Here is a 12,555-nt window from a genome sequence, read left to right on the forward strand (position 1 = left end):
GCCAAAGTAGCTCAGTTGGGAAAGCTTTAGATGGAAGATCTAAGGGTCCCTGGTTCAATCCTGGGCTTTGGCAGGCCCTGTCATCCCTCTTTGTGCAGGGGTGGCTTGTTTTCTGGGAGCACAGCAGTGCCTGCACCCAAGGTGAGTTCCTGAGCTTGGGCTCTGCAGTAGGAAAACATAGAACAGGCTTCTGCCCCTAGTTGGCCCACCTGACCTTTAATAATGAGAACTGTCTTTCCCAACATGGTAGGAAGAAAGTGAGGCAGGGTAGCCCTCAGGAATGGTGCCAGAGGGCTGCTGGGCAGTGACAGGCAGGGATTGGGGATGGAAGCTCCTCTGTGCAGCTGAGCAAGGGCAGTACCAGGGAAGGGGCATCTGTAAAAGTGACCCCACACACCTCTCCTCCTCTGGGCACCTAGAGCAGAGGCAGCTGGTGCTGAAGGCTCCAAGGGAAGGCTTAAATACTACAGAGCAACTGAGGTGAGGGCTAGAGGAGGGCAGGACCATGCCTATGTGTGGCCTTCAGGCAGGCACAAAATCACCCAGCCAGGCTGCTCCCTGCCATGCCAAACACCCACTGAAGGTCATGAGCACGTGGGGCAGCTGCTGATGCTCTGTGGATAACATCACAAGTTGGTAGGAAAGCAGGGCCAGCCCCCATGGTGGGGCCTCTGACTGGTCCCACTCAAGGTGCTCACTTTTGCAGTGGGGCAGGAGATTTTACCCCAAGAGGCTTTTCCCCAGCTGGCGAGAATAGAGAATCACCCAGGCTCCGAAGACGCTATGTAGCAAGTAGCATCTATCTAGCACAGGGACAGGTGCACACGCCAGCCTGGGCAGCCGCCCATTTTCTCTGGCAAATCAGGAAGGGCAAAGGCTAGACTGGAAGCACCTGGGGCTCTTGCCGCAGCCTTTGTGACACCCATCCCCCAACTCCTTCCCAGGGCTCTAGCTGAAGCCAGAGCATTGGCCTGAGCAGCCAAGAAGAGGTTCCAGCCCTGAAGGGAGCAGAACTTTCAGCACAATGGTATAACTGCAGAAACACAACCACCAAGGGACTCAAACCCTCAATCTTCTGATCCACACTCAGACACCTTATCCATTAGGCCACATGGTAACACACAAAAAACACACTCCAAGCACTTCTTTGGAAAAGTCGGACATTGTGTGTCTCAGGTCATCTACTGAAGAGGGCCGAGACTCTGTGGGCACAAGAAGTCGAGTTCCCAGCAACACGTGAGACTTAATTCTATGGAGCCAGGTGCAGGGCTTTGGCAGGGAGGCTCAGGCATGGGGGGATTGGGGTGCAGCGGATGGACCAGCTGTCTAGGTGTGGAGATTTAGTCACACTGAGGCACAGAAGGAAGGAGGAGGAGGAATCCTGCTGACAGGCAATGGATGTGCAGAAAAAGAGGAGGGGTTCCTGGGACTTTTTTTGCCTCTCTTTGCCTACTTGCTTGCTCTTGTAGTGAATGGGGAAAATGGTCTCAACTAGCTCAGCTGGTAAAACATCAGGCTTTTAATCTTAAGATCCAGGGTTCAAGCCCCTGTCTAAAAACTCAGCTTTTAAGTGGCCTTGTGTGCCAGGAGCCAAATGATTCCTGGTGCTGTCCACCAGCCACATGCAGATTCCCAGAATCCATGGCCATTTCCTGGAAAGGTTCCTTTCCTCAGGAATCAGGAGAGAGGCCACATCCACAGGAGCAGGCCTAGAACAAGCAGTCTCTGGCTGGCAGGAAGTGCTGTGGGGCCAGGTGCTGAGAAAGCTCAGAGGGAGACCAGCAGAGATGAAGGGAAGAGAGACAGAGAAGCAATGAGTACAGAGGGCAAGTGTACAGGGGGTTCAGGTCTGGCTATTGTGGGGAACTTCCCTGGTTTATACATGACCCTGGTGCAATTGGCCAGAGAGAGGATCTGAGTCCCCAGGTTTATACATGACCCTGGTGCAATTGGCCAGAGAGAGGATCTGAGTCCCCACCCCCTTACCCAGAGGCCTGCCTGACCCCAAGGACGCTCTTTCTACTCTCATGGTGGCAGAGCCCTCGTAACCTCAACAAGGCTGGGCCCAGGAATCTTGTCGGGCTCACTTGAAAAGGGCTACAGGGAGATCACAACCACCGTCTCTGGAGTGTCAGGGCAGGTCACAGTCTCTCCCTCACATGTCCCAGGCCTCCTTCCCAGGCCCTGGCTGTGCTGCAGGGACACCACAGGCCGGACACTTGCTCTGGCGGTGGCCACATGCTCTAGGTGACAGGACCCTTGTTCCCAGTGTCAGCCCCCATGTAGGGGATATGATCCCCCCACCCCTGAAGGTCTGGCCTGCAAGGCCTCTTGATTGGTGGCATCTCCTTGTGCTGGGCCTTCTGCCCAGGGTCCCTCTCACTCTCCCAAGCTGCTCACTGCACCCACCTCCAGCCCCAGTGCTGCTGCGGCTCTGCCTCCATCTCCCTGGTCTGCTCCTCTGGCCTCTCTGGCTCTGCTTGCTGCAGCTCTTCTCCCAGCACAGATCTGCTCCCTGGGCAGCTTCTGTGGCTCATGCTGCTCCAGCTCAGTTCCTAGCATGGATCTGCTCTGGTTCTCCCTGGCTGGCACAGCTCTGCTCCCCACCTCTTCTCAGGCTCCTGCTTTCTCCTTAGCTGGGTCCCACTCTGGCCTAGGTAGTTCCAGCTCACACAGATGATGGGATTCCCTGCCCTGGTGACTCCCTCATTACACTGCCTGGCCTGTCAGTCGGGCTAACTTTGGAGCTTTGGCCTCTCCCCATTGCCCCTGGGGACTGTCAGTCTTAGGGTCCTGATTTCCTATTGATCCTTCCCACTTCTGTTGGTACTGGGAACTAGCCAACCAAAAACCCACTGAGCTTTAGTAAGGGGCCAACAGTCCCTTACACGAGCTAGCCCAGTGAGGATCACCGATGTGCAGAGACAGCACCTCAAGCTGGTCCCATGGCGTAATAGGCAGCACTCAGGACTCTGAATCCTGCAATCTGAGTTCAAATCTCAGTGGGACATTATAGCAAACTCCTGGAGCTTACAGTGCTCAACTTCCCTGTTTCCAGCTGGGTAAGAGCAAATCTTTCCCCTCCTGCTGGGTGACTTGCCCTCTAGAGCCCAGTTGTGAGGGCCACAATGGGTTGGGGCTCTAGAACTTACTACCCTGGTTGCTGATGCCTGCAGTCCTGTGGTTTGACCAGCTGCTTGGGATTTTCACAACTTCTCCTGATGCCCACAAGTTTGGCCATTTTGCTTGCAGCCACATGTTGCCTCTTGTCCACATGGCACTTGAAGGAAGGAGTGCCAGGGCCAGGCTTGATAGTCAGGGCTAGGCAGGACGGTGGAAGAGTCTCAGGCTGGAGCCCAACACACCTTTCCTGCTCTGGACACCTAAAGCAGAGGCGGCTGGTGCTGACAGCTCCAAGGGAAGGCTTAAAAGCTAGAGAGCAACTGAGGGAGGGGCAAGAGGAAAGGAGGACCATGCTTATGTGTGGCCAGCAGACAGCCACAAAGACACCCGGTCAGCCTGCTTCCTGCTCCCTGGCTGCCAAACCCCCACTGAAGATGTGCTTAATACACTCAGTGATCAGCAGGAAAACCTGTCAAAATGTGTGTGTGAGGAGAACTTGCTTGGCTTGGAAGGGAGTGAGAAAAAAGAGCGAGTGAAAAAAATAACCAGCGAGAGAGCGAGAGCGAAAAGAACATGGAAGGCAGAGAAAGAAATAAAGGGAGAGAAAAAAATAGAAAAAGAAGGAAAGAAAGGAAGAGCATGAAAGATAGAGGGGGGAAAAGAAGCAAGAACATACAAGCTAGACAAGGAAAGGAATGAAAAAGAACAAATGAACCACAAGCGCTAGTTGAAGGTGGAATGGGAGAGTCAGAGAAAGGACAGACTGACCCGTTAAGCAAGGTTGCACCCCAGATTCTCCATGTTGGGGGCACAGGCCCCCTATTTCCATCTTGGCCCTGCTTGGGGGGACCATGCAAAGGTGCCTATTGGCATCCCCATGCTCCGTGGAGGGCAAGGCCCCCCATACCCTCAGGGCCGCTGAAAGCGGGTTCAGGCCTGGTGAAAAATTTTTTCAGGCCCCCCAGCAAGGTGGACCAGCTAAACAGGGCAATGAAGCCAGGGAAACTAGGCCTTGGGCCCTCTTCTGGACCACCAGGTCCCGGTAATTTGTACCGGCTTTCCCCTGCATGGCAATGGTGGTGCACTCACGCACTGCCACGCCTTTTAGTATCATGACTATTTATCTGTACAACAGCAGCACCTACAGAGAGCGGGGCAGACTCAAACCCCTGTTGTGCCAGGGGCTGCACAGACAAAGAGACAGTCTCTGCCCTAGCTGAGATCAGAGCCCTGTTGGGCCAGGTGCTGCCCAGACACAGCGAGAGATAGGCCATGCCCCAGAGAGTTTACAGGCTCCATATCCAAAAAGTGGGAGGAGAAACAGAGGTCCAGGGTCACGCAGAAGCACTGAGAGTAGATCCCAGGAGTCTTGGCTCCTCCTGCTCTAACCACTAGACCCCACTCTGCTCCCAGAGATGGGGCTAGAACCCAGGAATCCTGGCTCCCCAAAAAGGGGGGAGAGTGGGGTCTAGTGGTTAGAGGAAGGGAGGCTGGGAGCCAGGACCCCTGGGGTCCATTTCCAGTGCTGAGATCAGGCACCAGTGCTCCAAGCATGTGCTTGGCGGTGGCACTCCAGCCCCCGTCCCCCCTTTTTTTGGAGGGGGGGGGGCATGCAAAAAGCCAGGAGCCAGCCCTGAACCAAGATGTTCCCTGTCAGCTGAGGCTTTCAGGCTGAGCTGGAACTGGCCCTGCAATTCTGGCTCCAGTCACAAGATGGCGCTCACGGCAGCCTGAGGGGCCCAGGCTGGACTGCAGGTCAGGCTGCCCTGCCGCTGGGGAGCCGGAGCGTCACCCCCTAGGGCGGCTCTAGGCACCAGCAAAGCACCTGCTTGGGGCAGCCCATTTGCAGGGGCGGCATGGGAGCTGAGAACCAACAGGGGCTCTGGGAGCTGTAGTTCCTTGGTTAGCTCCCTGCCTATAGAGCCAGCCCTGGAGCAGGGAAAGAACTACATTTCCCAGCATTCCCTTGGCCACTACCAACTGGAAAAGGAGGAGGGCCTCATGCGGCAGCGTGCTGTGAGTGGAGAGTTGCCCTGTGAATGGCAGGAAGACCATATTTTAACATTCAAAACACAGGACACTCCAGGGGGAGGGAAGTCCCACCCTGCCCCCATCCACTCCCTCCGACTGCCCCCCCCAGAAACCCCAACCCATCCAATCCCCCTGCTCCCTGTCCCCTGACCACCCCCTCCTGGGACCCCACCCACTATCTAAGCGCCACTGGTCCTTGTCCGCTGATTGCCCCCTCCCGGGACCCCTGCCCCTAACTGTCCCTTGGAACCTCAGCCCCTGTCTAAGCCTCCCTTCTCCTTGTCCCCAACAGCCCCCTCCTGAGACCCCCCCCAACTTGCTCCCAGGACCCCACCCCCTACCTGTCCCCTGACAAACGTCTGGGACTCCCATGCCTATCCAACCGCTGCCTGTCCCCTGACTGCCCCACCAAAGCTCTGACCCATCTAACCCCCCTTTCTCCATGCCCCTGACTGCCCCCCAGAACCTCTGCCCCATCCAACCCCCCCTGCTCCTTGACTGCCCCCCTGGAACCCCATACCATTTCTTCAACAGCCCAGCCCCCTTACTGTGCCACTCAGACCAGTTTGTCTGACTCCAGGCAGCTCCAGACATGTTCTGCATACATGCTGCTGTTCTCCCCCGCAGAGCCCACAACCACGCCCTCCCACACACACCCAGATTTGAACGCCTCAAAATTCAGGAGTGCTCAAGCTCAGTTTTGGCAGCTGGTACTTCATTTCTCCGAAATCAAATATACTGATCCACTGTAACTTGCTGTAGAAAAAGTAGGATGAAATTGAGCAAGAAATGCTCCCGAGGGGTTATTAGGACTGGAATTACTATTTTCAACTGCCAGTGCCTTTTTTTTTGTTTGTTTAAAAGGAAAACAGTGATATTGCATTGGGAAATTCCCCATAGAAAGAAAGAGTGGAACAAAAGAATAATAAAGGCACCTCAACTTTTCCTCATTTATGGAGGACAGTCTTATAATATGCATCCAGATATCTTCCAATCACACAAGCTGAAAATTGTTCCACTTTACTGCACTTCTATAACCATGTGGGAACCAATCCTGTCTGTGTTTTTGCACTTCCAAAATTCCTGCTGAATGACCTGCCCTGGGAGCGAGTTACCAGTGACCCAGGGCTGCGGCAGAAGGAGGGTGCAGGTGGAGATGGGGGAGAGCCTAGGGCTGAGGCACCAGGAAGTTGGGGGGGCACTGCTGGGGAGGAGCCCAGGGCTGGGGTAGCAGTGGGGTGGGGTGAGGGCACTGGTGGAGGGGAAAGGGGGAAGCCCAGCGCTGGGGCAGCAGGGCTGCATGTGTGGGGGAAAGCCCAGGCCTGGGGCAGCAGGCGGGTGCGGGGGGGGGACCCTAGGGCTGGGACGGGGGGGGCAGACATTTTTTTTGCTTGGGGAGGCAAAAAACCGCCGGCCCTGATCCCATGATTAGGGAGCTGGAAGACATAACTTATGAGGAGAGGCTGAGAGAACTGGGATTGTTTAGTCTGCAGAAGAGAAGAATGAGGGGGGATTTGATCGCTGCTTTCAACTACCTGAAAGGGGGTTCCAAAGAAGATGGATCTAGACTGTTCTCAGTGGTAACAGATGACAGAACAAGGAGCAATGGTCCCATGTTCTGTGGGGAAGTTTAGGTTGGATATTAGGGAAACTTTTTCACCGAGGAGGGTGGTGAAGCATTGTAATGGGTTCCCTAGGGAGGTGCTGGAATCTCCTTCTTTAAAGGTTTTTAAGGTCAGGCTTGACAAAGCCCTGGCTGGGATGATTTAGTTGGGGATTGGGTTGGACTAGATGACCTCCTGAGCTACTTTGCAGCAGAGGCAGACCAAGCAGCAGGTACAACGCGGGGTTGCACCCCGGCCAGCAGATAGAATCTCATGTCCGAGAACCTGGCTCCTGTTCCTTTGCAAAGTGTGTGCTTTTGCTCCGGATTTGAGCTGTGGGCCAAGTGCCTCTGGCTTCTCGTCCGGGCTCCATCCTCCATGCGCCTGGGCATCAGCGGGACTATCTCAGGAGAGCAGCTTCTCCACCTCTGCCGTATCCCAATCTCCACCCAGCTGGGGAAGGCGCAGAGGCAGCCCGGAGAAAAGACTCCTTTGAGCACCGGAAACAGCCGGAGCATCTTATTTGCATACCCACAATGCATTGCGCGCAGCGAAACAAGTCCCTGGTCAAGGGGCTGGTTTTGTTCCCTGTGTCCCCGATTCTGATGATCCAACTCGGGCTGTGTCATAAACAGATAGCTAAGGGTGATAGCTAAGGGTTAATGTCTCTTTCACCTGAAGCACCTGACCAGAGGACCAATCAGGAAACCGGATTTTTTTCAACTCTGGGTGGAGGGAAGTTTGTGTCTGAGTCTTTGTTTTCTGTCTGCCTGCTTTCTCTGAGCTTTGGAGAAGTAGTTTCTACTTTCTAGTCTTCTGTTTCTAAGTGTAAGGACAAAGAGATCAGATAGTAAGTTATATAGTTTCTTTTCTTTGGTATTTGCATGAATATAAGTGCTGGAGTGCTTTGATTTGTATTCTTTTTGAATAAGGCTGTTTATTCAATATTCTTTTAAGCAATTGACCCTGTATTTCGTCACCTTAATACAGAGAGACCATTTGTATGTATTTTTCTTTCTTTTTATATAAAGCTTTCTTTTAAGACCTGTTGAAGTTTTCTTTACTGGGAAATTTCAGGGAAATTGAGTCTGTACTCACCAGGGAATTGGTGGGAGGAAGAAATCGGGGGGGGGGAGATCTGTGTGTGTTGGATTTGCTAGCCTGATTTTGCATTCCTCTGGGTGAAGAGGAAAGTGCTTTTGTTTCCAGGACTGGAAACGGAGAGGGGGAGTCACTCTGTTTGGATTCACAGAGCTTGTGTCTGTGTATCTCTCCAGGAGCACCTGGAGGGGGGAAGGGAAAAAGGATTATTTCCCTTTGTTGTGAGACTCAAAAGATTTGGGTCTTGGGGTCCCCAGGGAAGGTTTTTCAGGGGGACCAGAGTGCCCCAAAACACTCTAATTTTTTGGGTGGTGGCAGCAAGTACCAGGTCCAAGCTGGTAGCTAAGCTTGGAGGTTTTCATGCTAACCCCCATAGTTTGGACGCTAAGGTCCAAATCTGGGACTAAGGTTATGACATGGTGGCAGCGGTGGGAGATAGACAGAATCCAGAAGCCAGTAGGAATATTATATTTTTCTTTTCTCTGCTAAGGGCTTTTTAGCAGAGAGAAACAGTTTGGTTTTAAAAGGGAACCAGAGAGAATTTTTTTTCTGCTCTCTCTGGCAGTTTGTAGCTTGCATCTTAAGCAAGAAATCATTAAGGTGCTATTAAGAGTCTTTTGTCACACAATAGCACTCCCATTGAGAGTCATTACCAGCACTATATATATGCAAATAAAGTGGTTTTTCAGGTTTACTTAACATTGAAGATTAGCTAAAGGCACTGTTGCTAGGCAGACTTCAGGAGGCAACAGAAAACCTGCAGTTCAGAAGATAAACACCGGAGGGCACCCCAACACAAGAAAACAGGAACCATGTCTACCAAGACAAAAATGGAGGCCGAAGAACAAATCAAAGAAGCTGAACACAGGCGACAATTGGAAATAAAACAAACAGAGATGGAAATAAGAGAGAGAGAAAGAGAGGCAGCCTACCAAAGAGAACAGGCAGCCAAAGAGGCGGACCACCGCCGAGACATGGAAAAACAACAAAAAGAAATGGAAAAACAACAAAAAGAAAATGAAGAGAAGGAAAAACAGAGAAAACATGAACTGGACTTGGCAAAAGCTGGGCTGCATGTGCCAGCCAACCCTAACAACCCGGCGCCAATTATTGCTCCACAGCACAGGAAATTTCCCACCTACAAGGCAGGTGATGACACCGAGGTCTTCTTGGAAAATTTTGAAAGAGCCTGTCTTGGGTACAACATCCCCAAAGACCAGTACATGGTAGAATTGAGGCCACAGCTCAGTGGACCTTTAGCAGAGGTGGCAGCTGAAATGCCTAAGCAGCAAATGAATGACTATAAACTTTTTCAAACCAAGGCCAGATACAGAATGGGGATAACCCCAGATCATGCCCGTCGGCGCTTCAGAACCCAAAAGTGGAAACCAGAGGTGTCATTTCCCAAACACGCCTACTACATTGCAAAAAACTATGAGGCCTGGATAACAGAAAACAACGTTCAAACCTTGGAAGAACTGCACCTCCTCATACAAATGGAGCAGTTCTTGGATGGTGTTCCTGAAGACATCACACGGTACATACAAGATGGAAAACCCAAAGATCTCGCTGAGGCGGGGGAGATTGGAGCCAAATGGATGGAACTGGCAGAAAGCAAGAAAGCTACTGTCAAGGGGAACGATTACCTCAGGGGGCACACAGACCATAAACCCTACAACCGAGGACAGCCAAAGACCCCACATACCACCCAAGTAAAGCCACAGACACCCACCTCACCAGTCTCCAGTAACTCACCTCGGCCCAGTGACCCATCAGATGGAAGATGCTTTAAGTGTAATGAACTGGGACATATCAAGGCCAACTGTCCCATAAACACCATGCGAGTGCAATTCATTACACCACCATCACCCCAAAGATCCCCAGGCCCGGATGCCTCTCAAATACCCTTGGAGCGAAGGGAAAATTTGAGAGTGGGCGGAAAGAAGGTTACTGCGTGGAGAGACACGGGGGCACAAGTGTCAGCTATCCACCAATCCTTCGTAGACCCCAAATTCATCAACCCAAAGGCAAAAGTTACAATTTACCCATTCATGTCACAAGCTGTAGACTTGCCTACAGCTCAACTGCCTGTCCAGTACAAAGGCTGGTCAGGAATGTGGACTTTTGCAGTCTATGACAATTATCCTATCCCCATGCTACTGGGGGAAGACTTGGCCAACCAGGTGAGGCGGGCCAAGAGAGTGGGAATGGTTACCCGTAGCCAAACCAGGCAAGCTTCCAGACCCATTCCTGTTCCTGAGCCGTCCACAGAGGCCCCGTCTGTGTTACCAGAGACCCAGACAGAGGTAGTGGACCCGGATTCCATGCCTACCACTGAAACAGCCACAGCATCTCCAGTCTCAGGCCCGGAACTGGAACAGCAACCAGCACCAGCAAGTGCAACCACATCTTCAAACTCAAAGCCAGAGGGCGCCAGCGAGCCAAAACTGGCAGAAGCAACAGACAGCCATACCCAAAAGGCTCAGCCAGAGCCTGAAATAACCTCAGGTGCACCAGCAACGGAAACAAACACATCACCTACATCGCTTCCAGAGGGACCAAGCCCAAGTCCACAGTCTGAGGAAGAACTGGTGACCCCAGCCTCAAGGGAACAGTTCCAGACTGAGCAGGAAGCAGATGACAGCCTTCAGAAAGCTTGGGCGGCGGCACAGAGCACCCCACCGCCTCTCAGCTCTTCTAATCGATCCCGGTTTGTTATAGACCAAGGACTTTTATACAAGGAAATTCTTTCTGGTGGACACCGGAAAGAATGGCAGCCGCAAAAACAGTTGGTGGTTCCAACTAAGTACCGGGGGAGGCTCTTAAGCTTAGCCCATGATCATCCCAGTGGCCATGCTGGGGTGAACAGAACCAAGGACCGGTTGGGGAAGTCCTTCCACTTGGAGGGGATGAGCAAGGACGTTGCCAAGTATGTCCGGTCTTGTGAGGTGTGCCAAAGAGTGGGAAAGCCTCAAGACCAGGTCAAGGCCCCTCTCCAGCCACTCCCCATAATTGAGGTCCCATTTCAGCGAGTAGCTGTGGATATTCTGGGCCCTTTCCCAAAAAAGACGCCCAGAGGAAAGCAGTACGTACTGACTTTCGTGGACTTTGCTACCCGATGGCCGGAAGCAGTAGCTCTAGGCAATACCAGGGCTAACACTGTGTGCCTGGCCCTAACAGACATCTTTGCCAGGGTAGGTTGGCCCTCCGACATCCTTACAGATTCAGGGTCTAATTTCCTGGCAGGGACCATGGAAAAACTGTGGGAAACTCATGGGGTGAATCACTTGGTTGCCACCCCATACCACCATCAAACCAATGGCCTGGTGGAAAGGTTCAATGGAACTTTGGGGGCCATGATACGAAAATTCATCAACGATTTCTCCAATAATTGGGACCTAGTGTTGCAGCCATTGCTGTTTGCCTACAGGGCTGTACCACATCCCAGTTTAGGGTTTTCACCATTTGAACTTGTGTATGGTCACGAGGTTAAGGGACCATTACAGTTGGTGAAGCAGCAATGGGAGGGGTTTATGCCTTCTCCAGGAACTAACATTCTGGACTTTGTAAGCAACTTACAAAGCACCCTCCAACACTCTTTAGCCCTTGCTAGAGAGAACCTAAAGGATGCTCAGGAAGAGCAAAAGGCCTGGTATGACAGACATGCCAGAGAACGTTCTTTCAAGGTAGGAGACCAGGTTATGGTTTTGAAGGCGCAACAGGCCCATAAGATGGAAGCATCATGGGAAGGGCCATTCACGGTCCAAGAGCGCCTGGGAACTGTAAACTACCTCATAGCATTTCCCAATTCCTCACTAAAGCCTAAAGTGTACCATGTTAATTCTCTCAAGCCTTTCTATTCCAGAGACTTACAGGTTTGTCAGTTTACAGTCCAGGGAGATGATGCTGAGTGGCCTGACGGTGTCTACTACGACGGGAAAAAAGATGGTGGCGTGGAAGAGGTGAACCTCTCAACCACCCTGGAACGTCTGCAGCGGCGACAAATCAAGGAGCTGTGCACTAGCTTCGCCCTATTGTTCTCAGCCACCCCGGGACGGACTGAATGGGCATACCACTCCATTGATACAGGTAATGCTCACCCAATCAGAACCCCACCCTACCGGATGTCTCCTCATGCCCAAGCTGCTATAAAACGGGAGATCCAGAACATGCTACAGATGGGTATAATCCGCCCATCTACCAGTGCATGGGCATCTCCAGTGGTTCTGGTACCCAAACCAGATGGGGAAATACGCTTTTGCGTGGACTACCGTAAGCTAAATGCCGTAACTCATCCGGACAACTATCCAATGCCACGCACCGATGAGCTATTGGAAAAGTTGGGACGTGATCTCTTTGTCCTTACACTTAGAAACAGAAGACTAGAAAGTAGAAACTACTTCTCCAAAGCTCAGAGAAAGCAGGCAGACAGAAAACAAAGACTCAGACACAAACTTCCCTCCACCCAGAGTTGAAAAAAATCCGGTTTCCTGATTGGTCCTCTGGTCAGGTGCTTCAGGTGAAAGAGACATTAACCCTTAGCTATCACCCTTAGCTATCTGTTTATGACAGGCTGTCAATCGATTCAATTCCATTTCCTCTAAAAGCTAGCGGTTTAGCGGGCTGTGAGAGTAGTCACCCTGACTTGTGGTAGCATACGCGGTTGCCCCAGCAGCGCCTCTGCCCTGTATTCTCT

The 12,555-nt window shown here is 52.2% G+C and overlaps 1 non-coding gene across 1 annotated transcript; it reads left to right on the forward strand.

Annotated features, from left to right (window-relative positions):
- On the forward strand, positions 1-73 carry TRNAF-GAA. The gene has a single exon. It is a non-coding gene; the product is annotated as a tRNA-Phe (tRNA).
- The last annotated feature ends 12,482 nt before the right edge of the window (positions 74-12,555 follow it).

This window comes from Gopherus evgoodei, unplaced genomic scaffold (genome assembly GCF_007399415.2).
Source record: "Gopherus evgoodei ecotype Sinaloan lineage unplaced genomic scaffold, rGopEvg1_v1.p scaffold_228_arrow_ctg1, whole genome shotgun sequence".
Lineage (NCBI taxonomy): Eukaryota > Metazoa > Chordata > Testudines > Testudinidae > Gopherus > Gopherus evgoodei.